Raw genomic sequence first — 15,765 nt, 5'->3', positions numbered from 1 at the left:
GAACCTTTTATATCGTACCTGATATGCAAACAGTAATCCATCACAGAAATCCCTATAAAAAAATTTTTTTTGAACCACTTTATTCATATACAGTAGTCGCAGTCGACTGTGATTGGTCCATCCTCATGCAGTCGACTGTGATTGGTCTATTCTCATGCAGCGCTGATAAAAGTAACACATACCACGAGACACTTTTGGTTAATTTAACAACAAACCGTTTCTTAGTTCTTGTGCAAATTGCAAATATGGTAAAAAAAATAAAAATAAAAAAATACATAACCCCACAATACAAATTTGTACACAGATTTTTTTAATGTGTTATGTATACTGATCTTGGAAAGACTCAATAAAACTAATATGTACAGACTGCTACGGGACTGAGTGTGTGGATGTGAATTAATTTAATTTAATTTAATTTAATCATTAATTAATTTAATTTAATCATTAAAGTATTAGAAACTGTAGGTTGTGCTGTTAAATGACCTGCAGGTGGCGCTATACACTCAACATTAACATTACAAATCACCACAATGATTTCTTATGGGTTAATTTTACTATTTTAAAAGTTATATATATAAAATTAAAGTTATATATATATAAAATTATATAATATAGTTTTGTTCGAATATATAGCTACGTTAACAATTAATTTAGAAAACAACAAACAAATAAAAGCTTCTAAGTTTTGAGGCGAACAACATTTCCTTCCGTTTTTTAAAATATTTTGATTATATATTCATTATACTACACACTCATTTCTCAGAACGCCTTTATTTTTGTTGTTGTTGTTGTTGTTGTTATAAAGTTTGTTTAATAAAGTTAAATTCCAGAACAGTAATCCATCACAGAAATCTATAAAATGATTTTTTTTAACCGCTTTATACATATACAGTAGTCGCAGTCGACTGTGATTGGTCCATCCTCATGCATTCGACTGTGATTGGTCCATCCCCACGGAGCGCTGAGAAAAGTAACACATACAACGAGACTCTTGGTTAATTCAACAACAAACAGTTTCTTAACTTTTAAAAACGGTGCAGTGAGGACATTTCACATTCATTTTAAATTTTGTTTTGATGGAAATATCTTGCTGAATTAAAATTTAGTAGGAGTTTGTACCCAAAAAACAAACAGAAGTAAATGATTCAATCAAGTAGTCATGATCGAATGTGATTGGTCCATCCTGACAGCGCTGAGAAAAGTAACAAGCAATACAGCTAAATGTAAACAACAGCATAAAAAATATAATTGGGTCAATGATGTGACGGGTCATTTTTTTTGTCCAAAGGTCTTAATAATAATAATAATAAACAAAGATATGACATCCAAAGTATGTAAGGAAGTACAACTAGATCTATTTTATTGAATCCAAAAGGTTTTAATTATATTTTGCTTCAAAGGTATTTGAAAGATTTTAAAGTGTCAAAAGGTCAAAACCGTCCAACCATTCATTTGTGATTAAAATATCTTAAAATGTAATAATTGTATATATTTTATTCTGGCGTGATTTTATTCATATATCAACATAGTGTAAAATGGTATTAAAATTATGTGCAGAAGTCGTTGCTTTGTTATGAGAAAAATGTCCAGAAAAATGAATTTCATTGATGTCATTCGGAGTAACCAATATAAAGGCATCATTTTGGATCAAGTCATGCGGTCAATATCATGTGACAGGATGTGACATCATTCAGACACCTGCAAAGGACCACATGGTCATGAAGCAAAGTAACAAACTCTCTCTTAACTATTTGAAAAATTCATGTTTTCTCTTGATCATACGCATGTCCCGAAACATCAGGTCATTCGGTGCAACCGCTATAAAACATGGAAAATGATGGAATATTTTAAAAACTTGTACTAAATATAAAATGTTTGATTGTCCTTTTGCTAGTTAGCTAGATATCAGCCTGTTAGCGTTGTCAGAAAATATCGTAAAAATGAAATTTTGGTAAACCAAATGACTTTTTTGGTGACAAATTTTGTAAAAAATGACAAAAGCAGTGTTAATTGATTATATAATCTCATTGTTAACACTTAATAAAACTTCAAAATTATTTATATCTCCATTATGTTGTTTTTTTACACTTTTAAAAACCCTATTCAGTGACCCTAATACAATAAACAATGTGATTGGTCCATCCTGACAGCGCTGAGAAAAGTAACAGCGCACTTGATTCATCAGCACTAGTCTAGAATAATAATTTACAGATGAATAATAACACTGAAATTGTTAGTAGATATTAATTTAAAACAACGAGGCGAACATTTCACAATTGAGAAATTTTATTTAGACATGCCCCGCCCACCTCATCATTGCCCCGCCCCCCTCATCATTGCTCTGTAGTTTGAGTTCAGGCTGAAGTCAGTCAGAGCTGCTCATGGATTGATCGTACTGAGTCTCTCGGACCTGCAGCCGCTGAAAATAACACATAAATAAATGTCTGCGAGGTGCGAATGAACCGTAAACGTCTGAAATAACAAGGAACTCATCCGGTAAGTGTTTTTGCCTTCATTAAACGACGATTATGTTTGTTATGATGCGAGGACGCGCGCAGTTCTGCAAAACTAGATAAAAAGTAAACAGTTAAAGCTGTTCAGAGTCATTTTCTTAGTGTGTAATGTGCATTTGAGGAGCTCTTTGTGTGTTTGTTTGGTGTTTTTGCTGTCCTCGTGTCTTGTTTTGGGGAAAATATCCTGCTGGAAGTTTATAGACGCGTTTTGTTATTAATGACATTGAGGTTTTTTAGTGATAAAGTTGTAGATTAATGTTTTCACAGTGACATTTAGTGGATTAAATCAAGATGCAGATAAGCTGATGTAAAATATCTTAGTTCGTGTAGTGATTATTTATTTGTCTAGCTGATTTAATCATCATTACTCTTGACTAGCTTTGGCTGTATGGTAATGTAGTTTCTGGGTTTTTGTAAAACCCTCTAAAAACCTTTTAAACACCTTTTATTTTTAACCCTAGTTTAATTTTGACCTGGAGATGATCTTCTTTTCACGAGTATCATTCGACTAAAACTTTGTGGGTAAAACAACTTTCTAAAAAGATTTTGAAAATTTTTACTTTTTTTATTATTTTTACTATTATTATTTTTACTACTTGTCACACTTGTGTTGTTCTGGGTCAAAAACGACTTATAAATTGCTTGTAAGTCTCTCATTATGCTATATTACCACCAAATATTGGATTCAATCTTAATATTTTATTTCATGAGCTCAGATTAATGATGCTTACGATCAATCAGCTCCAAAAAGAAATGCAAATTTTGTCTTAATTGAAAGAAAACACATTTGAATAAAATATTTGGTGTTAATATAGCATAACGGGAGACTTACAAGCAATTTAATACGCGGGTCATTTTTGACCCAGTTGTCAAATTTCGACCCCCCTTGTTGAAGTCGCTACCTGATTGGCTAATCCTAACCCCTCCCCCACTCCTAAACCAACCAATACTAGGGGGTTAATAATCTGGCAGGGGGTCGAAATTCAGCGGAACACCAAATTAGCGAAAGGATTTTAGGGTGTTGTTGATCTGCGGATGTTTTTGGGTTGTTAAAATGTTCTGATAACCCTGAGATAAAGTGTACTATGTGAAGAGAATATTCGTCTACGGCACCTGAACTTTGATCAGTATAGCTTTGATTAACAAATGATGACGTGTTGATTTAGTGAAATGTTTGTGCATCTTATTGGTTTTATATTATGCGCAAATGATGCTTGTGTTAGTCTTGGTTTGCTTATTTGGGATTGGGTCAATGAACGGATCATTTTTTTTGTCCAAAGGCTTTAATAACAATAAAAAACAAAGATAAGACATCCAAAGTATGTAACTAGATCTCTTTTATTGAATCCAAAAGGTTTTAATTATATTTTTCTACATATAAAGGCATTTTAAAGATTTTGAAGTGTCAAAAGGTCATTCGGTTTAACCGTCCAACCGTTCATTTGTGATTTAAAATATCTTAAAATGTAATAAATGTATATATTTATTAATCTGGCATGATTTTAAAACATCATATATCAACATAGTGCAAAATGGTATTAAAATTATGTGTAGAAGTCGTTGCTTTATGAGAAAAATGTCCGGAAAAATGAATTTCATTGATGTCATTCGTAGTAACCAATATAAAGGGACTATTTTAGATCAAGTCATGTGATAGGATGTGACATCATTAAGACACCTGCAAAGGACCACATGGTCGTGAAGCAAAGTAACTAACTCTCTCTTAACTATTTGAAAAATTCATGTTTTCACTTGATCATACGCATAAAAACTGCTATAAAACATGGAAAATGTTGTAATATTTTAAAAACTTGTACTAAATATAAAAATGTTTGATTGTCCTTTTGCATGATATCAGCCTGTTAGCATTGATTGAAAATAGCGTCATTCGGTGTAACCAAAAGTGTCATTCAGTAAAACCAAAATTTTGGTAAACCAAATGACTTTTTTGGTGACAAATTTTGTCCATCTTGTAAAAAATGACAAAAGCAGTGTTAATTGATTATAAAAACATTGTTAACACTTAATAAAACTTCAAAATGAATTATATCTCCATTATGTTTTTTTATACATTTAAAAACCTTATTGGTCAATGGACGGTGTAACACAATATGGAAAATCTAGGCTTGTTTTTTCCACGCCAGGAAACTAATGAAATCCTAAAAGTCAGTGAAAGTTTTAAAGTGAATAGAAGTTTTGTAGTTGAGCTCTGCTGTTAAATCTTTTGTAGAGCGATGTCTGTTTTGTTAGTGAATCAATCAGTCAGCTTTTTTCATCATTTAAAAACAAACCGGTCAGCTACTACTAATTATTCCTCACCTGAGAGTTTATTTGGTGTGCAGCTTAGTTATCACTACCATTTACTCCCATTCATCATTCATTCAGGTTCCCAGCGCAGTGTTGTTGGACGGGGTCAGGGTTTTGCTTTGACCTTGTCTGGGTTAAAAGTCCCCAAGGGAACAGTGTTACTGGGGTTATTTGTCCAAGTAGAAGTTTAACAGCTGAACGCTGAACGGAGAGATTTATGGATCTTCAAGAAGAAGCTCTATTGTGGCAGAGCTCCAGGCGTGAATCTGAGGGGTTTGAAAGGGTTCAAGATTAAGACCTTTAAGGAAAATGAGTTTTAAAGTGCTACACCATGTAATACGGATCAGATGTTAATAACATGGTATTTGGCGATATATTGGTAAACCACTTCAAAGTACTATGGTATGAACGTGTGATACCATCACTACACTAAAAAAATATTTTATGATTTAACACAGCATTTTTTCTTTTTGCCAAATCAACTTCAGATAACATAATATTTTCAGTTTCTGTTGATTACACCAATCACTTTCATTTTTATTTTAGTGAACTTAAAATAAGGTAACCAGGTAACTTACTTTTTTTTTAAGTTAAACCAACAATTCTTTTTTACAGTGTAATGATATTTATATTGCATTTCTGATTTGGCAAATATAATGTAATATAAATGCATTGTATATAACAAATTTTATAATATTTTTTTGCATTATTTTCTATCTTTTAATATAATAGTGTGAAATTATATATACAGTATTGTCCAAAAGTGATTTTTGTTTTTAATGACTCTACAAGTTTAATTAAACCTTCAAAATATGAGTAAATTAGGGCTATTTAAAGATTAATCGCATCCAAAATAAAAGTTTGTGTTTACATGCTGTGTATATATTTTTTTGTATTTATAAACGCATACTTATACACATACACGTATATACATGTACATATGTATATAATAATTTAAATTATATATAAGTATTTATTTATTTATTTATTTTAAATATATGCATGCATATGAATGTGTTTATAAAAACAAAATAAATATCCATAGCACACACACATATTATGTAAACACAAACTTTTATTCTGGATGCGATTAATCATGATTGATTTTCTTAAACAGCCCTTAAATATTGTATTTATTTTGTAATCTGAAGGAAGAACAAAACACTAAACTTAGTTAATGTATAAATCTGACAATTATTTGGCAAAAAAAAAAAAGGCTGCAGGTTTTATTTTACTATGCAAACAAAAAAAATGCATAAAAAAAAACAAAAAGCTCTCAAGAAAAAGCATGCATTAACAACAACATAATCAGTTATTAATAATGTGTTGGTTCTCTCTTGTTTTTGCATGTTTATAATTTCTTTATATGACACCCTGAACAAAAATTATGTCCATTGAATGATTGAATCATGGTCGTTTTGTCTCTGACACACACTGTAAGTGTTTGACCAATCACAACAAACTGGGCAGTCTGACCAATCACAGCAGAGCAGCTCTCAGAAAGGCGGGGTTTAGAGAGACCGAATCCTTGACTGAACCGTTTCAGACACTGTGAGAAAAGTTGATGCTGCATTGGATATTATGAGAAAATATGTGTTTTTTGACCTTGGATGCATGTAAAACTATTGTAGGAGACTAAAAGTAGGAACCTTAAAAATAGCATAATTGGGGCACTTTAATATAGTCAAGTTTATAAAGTTGTCTGTGGAAAATATCTTTAGTTTTAAACTATGAATTTGGAGAGTTCCCAAGATAAATAAGCAAAAGAACGGCCAGTTTTAGGCTGGCAGACATGAGCAGCTCAAGATCTATTTTAAAGGAGATATTGTGAGTGTGAGGTGCGTTTCACGAGAGAATCTGCATGAAATGTGTTTCTGCTTTTCTTCAGGAAATCATCATTGAGCAATTACAGGCAGCTGGCGCGGGTCCACGTGCACGTGTGTGTAAGGTTTATTTATAGAGCTCGCGGGTGTTCGGATGGGAAGATGTCTTATCCAACCATCTTTACACATCGCTTATGAGCTCATAAAGTAAAGGAATTTTACGGCATTCTGGGAATGATCAGCATGATTCGTGATTGTGTTCTGCAGTGCTGGAATACATTTGAAATATATGTGAAATAGTATGCAATAAGAGTTTCAGACAATGCATGTTTAATTAGAAATGAATACAGTTGTTTTGCATAGATCCAAATGAGTGACGAAAAATTGTAGTTTATATCACCTGGTTCGTTGGTGCATTGCGTTGTGGGTACTGCATTCACAAAATGACCAAATATTGGCCGATTACAAGGCATGGAGCCTTAATATTCATATGACATGCATAACTTAAACTCAACTCAAAAACAGAATTAAACAGAATTTCTGCTCCTCATTTTTGACGTAGGTTAAGATCAAATCTGATTGTGAGTGTTTACTACTGTATGTCTTTCTCCCTGAACCTTCTCTTGAAGGGTGAGACCGTACACAAGGTCAGCCAAGATAAACAGCTGAAATAATAAAAGTGTGTCTCCAGTAAGTTACCCTGCGTCTGCGTTTTCATGTTTTTGCGCACCTCCCTCTGGCTCTTCCGTCGCTCCCTCAGGCCCGTCTGTAGTACTCCAGGCGTCCCGAGGGTTTGGTCCCGCAGACGGTGTCGGGTCGTGGGGTCAGCGGCGGAAGAGAGGAGAGTATTTTTAGGGAGTGTTTGCCTTTCGGAAGTGATTTAATTGAGGAAGTAATTGTCGCCTTGTGTTTTAACCATGCGTGAGAAAGAAAGCTGAGGAATTCCATAGGGAGGCTTTTCTGACAGACTTTTATTTACTGCTGAAAATAAATACACAGTGATAATGAAAGAGTGTACGGTCTGTTTTGAGTCTGGAAACTGTCACTAGATTGTGTCTCGTACGTTTATGAGAATGAATGGCTTCTAAAGCAGATAGTGTTAAAAACTATCCTGATTTATGTTGCATGGCATCAGGTTTCCGTTTCAGTGGATTTTCTGCAGATGACAGTTTCTTTGCTTGTCTCGCTATCAACTTTTCCCATTTGTTTTCTCTAATATTCTTCAGGAGAAACATACAGTAAGAGTGTAAAGCTGTAAAATTTGATGAGAAATGTTTGACATGCATTCTCTGTAAAGCTGCTTTGAAAGGATATGTATCGTGAAAAGCGCTATACAAATAAATGTGAATTGAGCTGAATAGATCATGTTGAAATCTCTGATCTCTTTTGATTGCAAACTGAGATCTCAGCAGATCTGAGTACTGAGACATTAGCTATGTTTCCATCAAAAGTTGAGAATTTAACTTATGTATGAAATTGGAATATGGCATAAAACATTTGCAAATAAAGCAGCGTTTCCATCCCATGTGTTCAAGATAACAAAATCATCACTTTCTGGACTCTACAAAATGCTGGGTTAAAAACAACCAAAGTTGGGTTAAAAATGGACAAACCCAGCGATTGGGTTGTTTTAACACAGCAGTTGGGTTAAATGTTTGCCCAACCTGCTGGGTAGTTTTATTTAAAGGATTAGTTCACTTCAGAATAAAAATTTCCCTATGTCATCCAAGATGTTCATGTCTTTCTTTCTTCAGTGGAAAAGAAATGAAGGTTTTTGATGAAAACATTCCAGGATTTTTCTCCATATAGTGGACTTCACTGGGGTTCAACGGGTTGAAGGTCCAAATGTCAGTTTCAGTGCAGCTTCAAAGAGCTCTACATGATCCCAGACGAGGAATAATAAAAAAAAACAAAAACTTTTTAACCACAAATGCTCGTCTTACACTGCTCTGCGATGTGCCACGCATTACGTAATCATGTTGGAAAGGACACGCGTGACGTAGGCGGAAGTACCGATCCAGTGTTTACAAAGAGAACGTACAAAGACTAAGCCAAACGGCCTTTACAAAAAAAAGGTAAAACAACAATTTCGGAAAATGAGATGGAGTTTTACGCCCTACCGCATTACTTACACCTATGTCACGTGTGACCTTTCCAACATCAAAACATCCCAATCACAGGATTAAAACCTCCCAATCGTAGGGTTAAAGCATCCCAATCGCCGGGTTAAAACATCCCAATCGTAGGGTTAAAACATCCCAGTCGTAGGGATAAAACATCCCAGTCGTAGGGATAAAACATCCCAATCGCAGGATTAAAACATCCCAGTCGTAGGGATAAAACATCCCAATCGCCGGGTTAAAACATCCCAGTCGTAGGGATAAAACATCCCAGTCGTAGGGATAAAACATCCCAATCGCAGGATTAAAACATCCCAGTCGTAGGGATAAAACATCCCAATCGCCGGGTTAAAACATCCCATCGTAGGGATAAAACATCCCAATCGCAGGATTAAAACATCCCAATCGCAGGATTAAAACATCCCAGTCGTAGGGATAAAACATCCCAATCGCCGGGATAAAACATCCCAGTCGTAGGGTTAAAACATCCCAGTCGTAGGGATAAAACATCCCAATCGTAGGGATAAAACATCCCAATCGCCGGGTTAAAACATCCCAATCGTAGGGTTAAAACATCCCAATCGCCTCGTTAAACCTTCCAAATCGCAGGGTTAAAGCATCCCAATCGCCGGTTTAAAACATCCCCATCGGCAGGTTAAAACATCCCAATCGCAGGATTATAACATCCCAAACGTAGGGTTAAAACATCCCAATCGCAGGATTAAAACATCCCAATCGCAGGATTAAAACATCCCAGTCGTAGGGATAAAACATCCCAATCGCCGGGATAAAACATCCCAGTCGTAGGGTTAAAACATCCCAGTCGTAGGGATAAAACATCCCAATCGTAGGGATAAAACATCCCAATCGCCGGGTTAAAACATCCCAATCGCAGGGTTAAAGCATCCCAATCGCCGGTTTAAAACATCCCCATCGGCAGGTTAAAACATCCCAATCGCAGGATTAAAACATCCCAAACGTAGGATTAAAGCATCCCAATCGCCGGGTTAAAACATCCCAATCGTAGGGATAAAACATCCCAATCGTAGGGATAAAACATCCCAATCGCAGGATTAAAACATCCCAATCGCAGGATTAAAACATCCCAATCGCAGGATTAAAACATCCCAATCGCAGGATTAAAACATCCCAGTCGTAGGGATAAAACATCCCAATCGCCGGGATAAAACATCCCAGTCGTAGGGTTAAAACATCCCAGTCGTAGGGATAAAACATCCCAATCGTAGGGTTAAAACATCCCAATCGCCTCGTTAAACCTTCCAAATCGCAGGGTTAAAGCATCCCAATCGCCGGTTTAAAACATCCCCATCGGCAGGTTAAAACATCCCAATCGCAGGATTAAAACATCCCAAACGTAGGGTTAAAGCATCCCAATCGCCGGGTTAAAACATCCCAATCGCAGGGTTAAAGCATCCCAATCGCCGGTTTAAAACATCCCCATCGGCAGGTTAAAACATCCCAATCGCAGGATTAAAACATTAAAACATCCCAAACGTAGGATTAAAGCATCCCAATCGTAGCATCCGGGTTAAAACGGGTTAAAACATCCCAATCGTAGGGATAAAACATCCCAATCGTAGGGATAAAACATCCCAATCGCAGGATTAAAACATCCCAATCGCAGGATTAAAACATCCCAATCGCAGGATTAAAACATCCCAATCGCAGGATTAAAACATCCCAATCGCAGGATTAAAACATCCCAGTCGTAGGGATAAAACATCCCAATCGCCGGGATAAAACATCCCAGTCGTAGGGTTAAAACATCCCAGTCGTAGGGATAAAACATCCCAATCGTAGGGTTAAAACATCCCAATCGCCTCGTTAAACCTTCCAAATCGCAGGGTTAAAGCATCCCAATCGCCGGTTTAAAACATCCCCATCGGCAGGTTAAAACATCCCAATCGCAGGATTAAAACATCCCAAACGTAGGGTTAAAGCATCCCAATCGCCGGGTTAAAACATCCCAATCGCCGGGTTAAAACATCCCAATCGTAGGGATAAAACATCCCAATCGCAGGATTAAAACATCCCAATCGCAGGATTAAAACATCCCAATCGCAGGATTAAAACATCCCAGTCGTAGGGATAAAACATCCCAATCGCCGGGATAAAACATCCCAGTCGTAGGGTTAAAACATCCCAGTCGTAGGGATAAAACATCCCAATCGTAGGGTTAAAACATCCCAATCGCCTCGTTAAACCTTCCAAATCGCAGGGTTAAAGCATCCCAATCGCCGGTTTAAAACATCCCCATCGGCAGGTTAAAACATCCCAATCGCAGGATTAAAACATCCCAAACGTAGGGTTAAAGCATCCCAAACGTAGGGTTAAAGCATCCCAATCGCCGGGTTAAAACATCCCAATCGCTGGGTTAAAACATCCCAATCGCTGGGTTAAAACATCCCAATCATAGGGTTAAAACATCCCAAACGTAGGGTTAAAGCATCCCAATCGGCGCGTTAAAACATCCCAGTCGCTGGGTTAAAACATCCCAATCACTGGGTTAAAACATCCCAACTGCTGGGTTTGTCCATTTTCAACCCAACTTACAGCCTAAAGTGTAGGCTGTAATTTGTTACAAAATAACAAAGCAACACCCAAAGAGTCTTTTGCAATGCCAGCTAGAAAAAAGCAAGTATTGCAAAAGATCCTCCAGCCTTCCTGCGAGAAAACTGATATCAAGCTGCATTAATCACACGAGACCTCAAGAGAAGATGCATGAGAAAATCAACCGCTCATGGCTGAAAATGAAGGGTTTCTCTGCAATACAGGGGGAATTGAGGAGAATTAAATGAGATCTCTGCTGAGAGTGGGGGGAAATATTAAAATAAAAACATAATTCTTGAATGTTCTTCTTTTTCTTAAACATACTCAAGAATATAACTGGGTTTCAATTCATTAAAAGAAAAATAGAAAGAAAATCGAATCAATTAATCATTAACCTCAACCTCTGGGTTAAAAACAATTGCTGGGTTAAAACATCTTAAACTGGGTTTAAATCGGGGGTCAATGCGTTAAAACATCTTAATCGGGGTAAAACACTATTTGCTGGGTAAACACCCCAAAGTTATTTGCTGGGTTAAAACACCCCAATCGGTGGGTTAAAACACCCGATTTGCTGGGTTAAAACACCCCAATCGGTGGGTTAAAACACCCCATTCGCTGGGTTAAAACATCTTAATCGCTGGGTTAAAACACCCCAATCGGTGGGTTAAAACACCCCATTCACTGGGTTAAAACACCCCATTTGCTGGGTTAAAACACCCCATTCTGGGTTAAAAACCCCATTTGCTGGGTTAAAGCTGGGAACCCCATTCGCTGGGTTAAAACACCCCATTTGCTGGGTTAAAACACCCCATTTGCTGGGTTAAACACATGGGGTAACCCCATTTGCTGGGTTAAAACACCCCATTTGCTGGGTTAAAACACCCCATTTGCTGGGTTAAAACACCCTAATCGGTGGGTTAAAACACCCGATTTGCTGAGTTAAAACACCCCATTTGCTGAGTTAAAACACCCCAAAAGCTGGGTTAAAACACCCCAATTGCTGGGTTAAAACACCCCATTCACTGGGTTAAAACACCCCAATTGCTGGGTTAAAACACCCCAATTGCTGGGTTAAAACATCTTAATCACTGGGTTAATACACCCCAATCGGTGGGTTAAAACATCTTAATCGCTGGGTTAAAACACCTTAATCGCTGGGTTAAAACATCTTAATCGCTGGGTTAAAACACCTGATTTGCTGGGTTAAAACACCCCAAATGCTGGGTTGAAACACTCCATTTGCTGGGTTAAAACACCCCAATCGGTGGGTTAAAACACTCCATTTGCTGGGTTAAAACACCCCAATCGGTGGGTTAAAACACACAATTTGCTGGGTTAAAACACCCGATTTGCTGGGTTAAAACACCCCATTCGCTGGGTTAAAACATCTTAATCGCTGGGTTAAAACACCCCAATCGGTGGGTTAAAACACCCCATTCAATGGGTTAAAACACCCGCTTTGCTGGGTTAAAACACCCCAAACGCTGGGTTAAAACACCCCATTCGCTGGGTTAAAACACCCCAATCGCTGGGTTAAAACATCTTAATCGCTGGGTTAAAACAGCCCAATCGCTGGGTTAAAACACCCGATTTGCTGGGTTAAAACACCCCAAACGCTGGGTTAAAACATCCCATTCACTGGGTTAAAACATCCCAATCGCTGGGTTAAAACACCCCAATCGCTGGGTTAAAACACCCCAATCGCTGGGTTAAAACACCCGAATCGCTGGGTTAAAACAACCCAATAAAACATCCCAATCGCTGGGATAAATCACCCCAATCGCTGGGTTAAAACAACCCAATAAAACACCCCAGTCGCTGGGTTAAACAAACCCCAATCGTTGGGTTAAAACAACCCATTAAAACACCCCAGTCGCTGGGATAAAACACCCCAGTCGCTGGGTTTGTCCATTTTCAACCCAACTTGGGTTGTTTTTAACCCAGCATTTTTTATAGTGTACAGTGATTAATTCAGATGACTTCTAATAGAGAGTTGATTTTCAATATTTAGATTCATATAGATCAGTGTGGTCTGAGATCAGTGTGTTAAATGCAGAAATGCTCTGAACATCTTTTATAAATCATATTTTTGATCAGCTGTAGAAAAGGAATGCATGAAAATGGATAAAACTGTCACTATGCTAATATCCATGTTATTATACGGATCCATCTGTCTTCAATTAGAGGACAGACCCCAGACCTGGATGTGAGGGTCAGATTTCGGTGAGCGCGTTTTATCAGCTGTGGGAACAAAAGCTTTCCAGATGGACTTTGCCTCGCTTTCTGAACCAAATGGACATTTACATGTCAGCACACGTCATCTGTTTGAAATGCAAAGGGTGCATTTGAGTAGAATAGAGCAGACTGCATTCACTGGTGACACATACACAGGCAGAAATCTCTATAATAATGCGTCCCTATGAGATGCCCTGATCCTGATGTGTTCCCGTCATCCGCTGTGGGATAATCGTCCGGACTGTCTCGCCTGTGATCCTGGCTTCGTCCCAGCAGCACAGCTGTCAGTTCAGAGGCAGAAGCAGCAATTACACTGAGGAACAATGTGGATGTTAATCCTGGAAGACTTCGGTGGCTCTGATCTCTGATCCTGATGCTCTTGTTAAAGACGGAGACTCATGGGAATCAGCCGAGAGGAGCTCACAAACGCTCTCCACGCCATTACAATCAAATTAGTTCAAGATTAGTGAAGCTGTTTGAGATCTCAAGCCAGTTTTTGACATGTAAAACAAGGATATCGAGTAGAAAACTGCTGCAAAAGTATAGAATATGGCTCCATGAAATCTGTTTTTTTTTTCCCCTCTCAAATTGTTTTATTTTTCTTTAAATTTATTATTTTTCTTTATTTTATTTTTTTTAAATTAAATTTTTCCCCCAAATTCATTCCCCCCACACACCCTCGTTTTAATATTTCTGGTTGTTTTAATACTTTTTTTGATAATTTTTTTAATGGTTAAATTAAATTTTATTAATCAAATCAAAAAGCATGTCTAATTTATTAAAATCATAAAACATACAAATCAACAAACATTTATTAAAGTTTTTTTTTTTTTTTTTTTTTTTTAAATGACATTTTTAGGGCCCTATAAAATCTGTTTTATTTTTCCCCAAATTCCATTTTTGTTCATTTAAATTTTTCTGGATTCTGTTTTAATAGTTAAATTTAATATTTAAATATTAAAATTAAAATAGTTAATATTAAAATATTTAATATTCAAAAAGCATGTCTAATTAATTAATCATGAAAACTTAAACAATTCAACAAAAAAATATTACATGTTTAACATGAAATTTGTAGGGACCTATGATATCTTGTTTTAATTTTCCCTAAAATTCTGTTTTTCTTCTTTTTTTTTTTTTTTTTAATTTTTCAGAATTTTTTTTTTACTCTAATTTTTCTGGATTCCATTTTATTGGTTAAACTAAACTTAATAATCAAAAATCATGTCTAATTAATTGAAATTATGAAAACTTATACAATTCAGCAGAAAATATTAAGTCTTATTGGTAATAATATTCTTAATTTTTTTTTTTAAATATTAAGAAAAATGACATTTTTAGGGCACTATGAAATCTCAAATTCCATTTTATTTCCCCCCTAAAATTTTTATTTTTATTTTTCTGGATTCCCCTATTTTTCCCTGATTCCATTTTAATGGTTAAATTAAGTATTTAACAATCAAACAGCATTTCTAATCAATTGAAATCATGAAACATAAAACTATTAAAAGTTTAACAAAAATGACATTTTTAGAGCCCTATGAAATCCGTTTTATTTTTTCTCAAATTCTCTGTTTTCCATTTCAATTCTTTCGAGATTCCATTTTAATAGTTTAATTAAATCTTAATAATCCAAAAGTACGTCTAATCAATTGAATTCAGTTGAAATCATAGATCCCTAAATTTAAGACCGGAGTGTTTGTATTCTCTGAAAGTGTATTGCTTTGACTTTGTTCCCTGCTGGATTCAGAGCCAGGGTTGTTTTGTGAAAAGTAAACAAATAGTGAAGTTGAAGTTTCGGTTTGGTTTCAGTGTGAAAGTCCGCTGACACGCGGGCCTCCGGGTCTCCTGTACGTCGCACGTTGGCGAGCGTCACGCACGATCCAGCGGCAAACACTGATTCACTCTGTCTGACGGAATGGCTGGAATTTCCATTTGCTGGACTGATAAGACTCCAGAGCTTTTCCACTCCACTCGGAGGGCAAATCCGGGGGCAGCTGGAATGCAGGAGTCTCGCTCGGGCACATTTATCACAGTGCACTGGCACAGTCAGAACAGAAAACAACCTTAACACAATATATGTCCAAGGCAGAGTGGCAATTTGAAGATCTTAAAACTGTTCGTCAAACAGCTTTTATTATTTGTGATGGTTTATTCCGTTGATCTTTAAGTGCTCAAGTCATCTTTGTTCAGGTT

The 15,765-nt window shown here is 36.4% G+C and overlaps 1 protein-coding gene across 4 annotated transcripts in view; it reads left to right on the top strand.

Moving 5' to 3' along the window:
• Positions 1–2,339: 2,339 nt before the first annotated feature.
• Positions 2,340–15,765, top strand: part of LOC125269265 (pleckstrin homology domain-containing family G member 3) — a 66,864-nt gene continuing 53,438 nt past the window's right edge. For all 4 annotated transcript variants that reach the window (XM_048192153.1, XM_048192155.1, XM_048192154.1 and 1 more), the window contains exon 1: positions 2,340–2,496. The gene's annotated coding sequence lies outside the window, so the exon portion shown is untranslated. The remainder of the gene's footprint in view (positions 2,497–15,765) is intronic.

This window comes from Megalobrama amblycephala, linkage group LG5, assembly GCF_018812025.1.
Source record: "Megalobrama amblycephala isolate DHTTF-2021 linkage group LG5, ASM1881202v1, whole genome shotgun sequence".
Taxonomy (NCBI): Eukaryota; Metazoa; Chordata; class Actinopteri; order Cypriniformes; family Xenocyprididae; genus Megalobrama; species Megalobrama amblycephala.
This window is presented reverse-complemented; position numbering and strand designations above follow the sequence as displayed.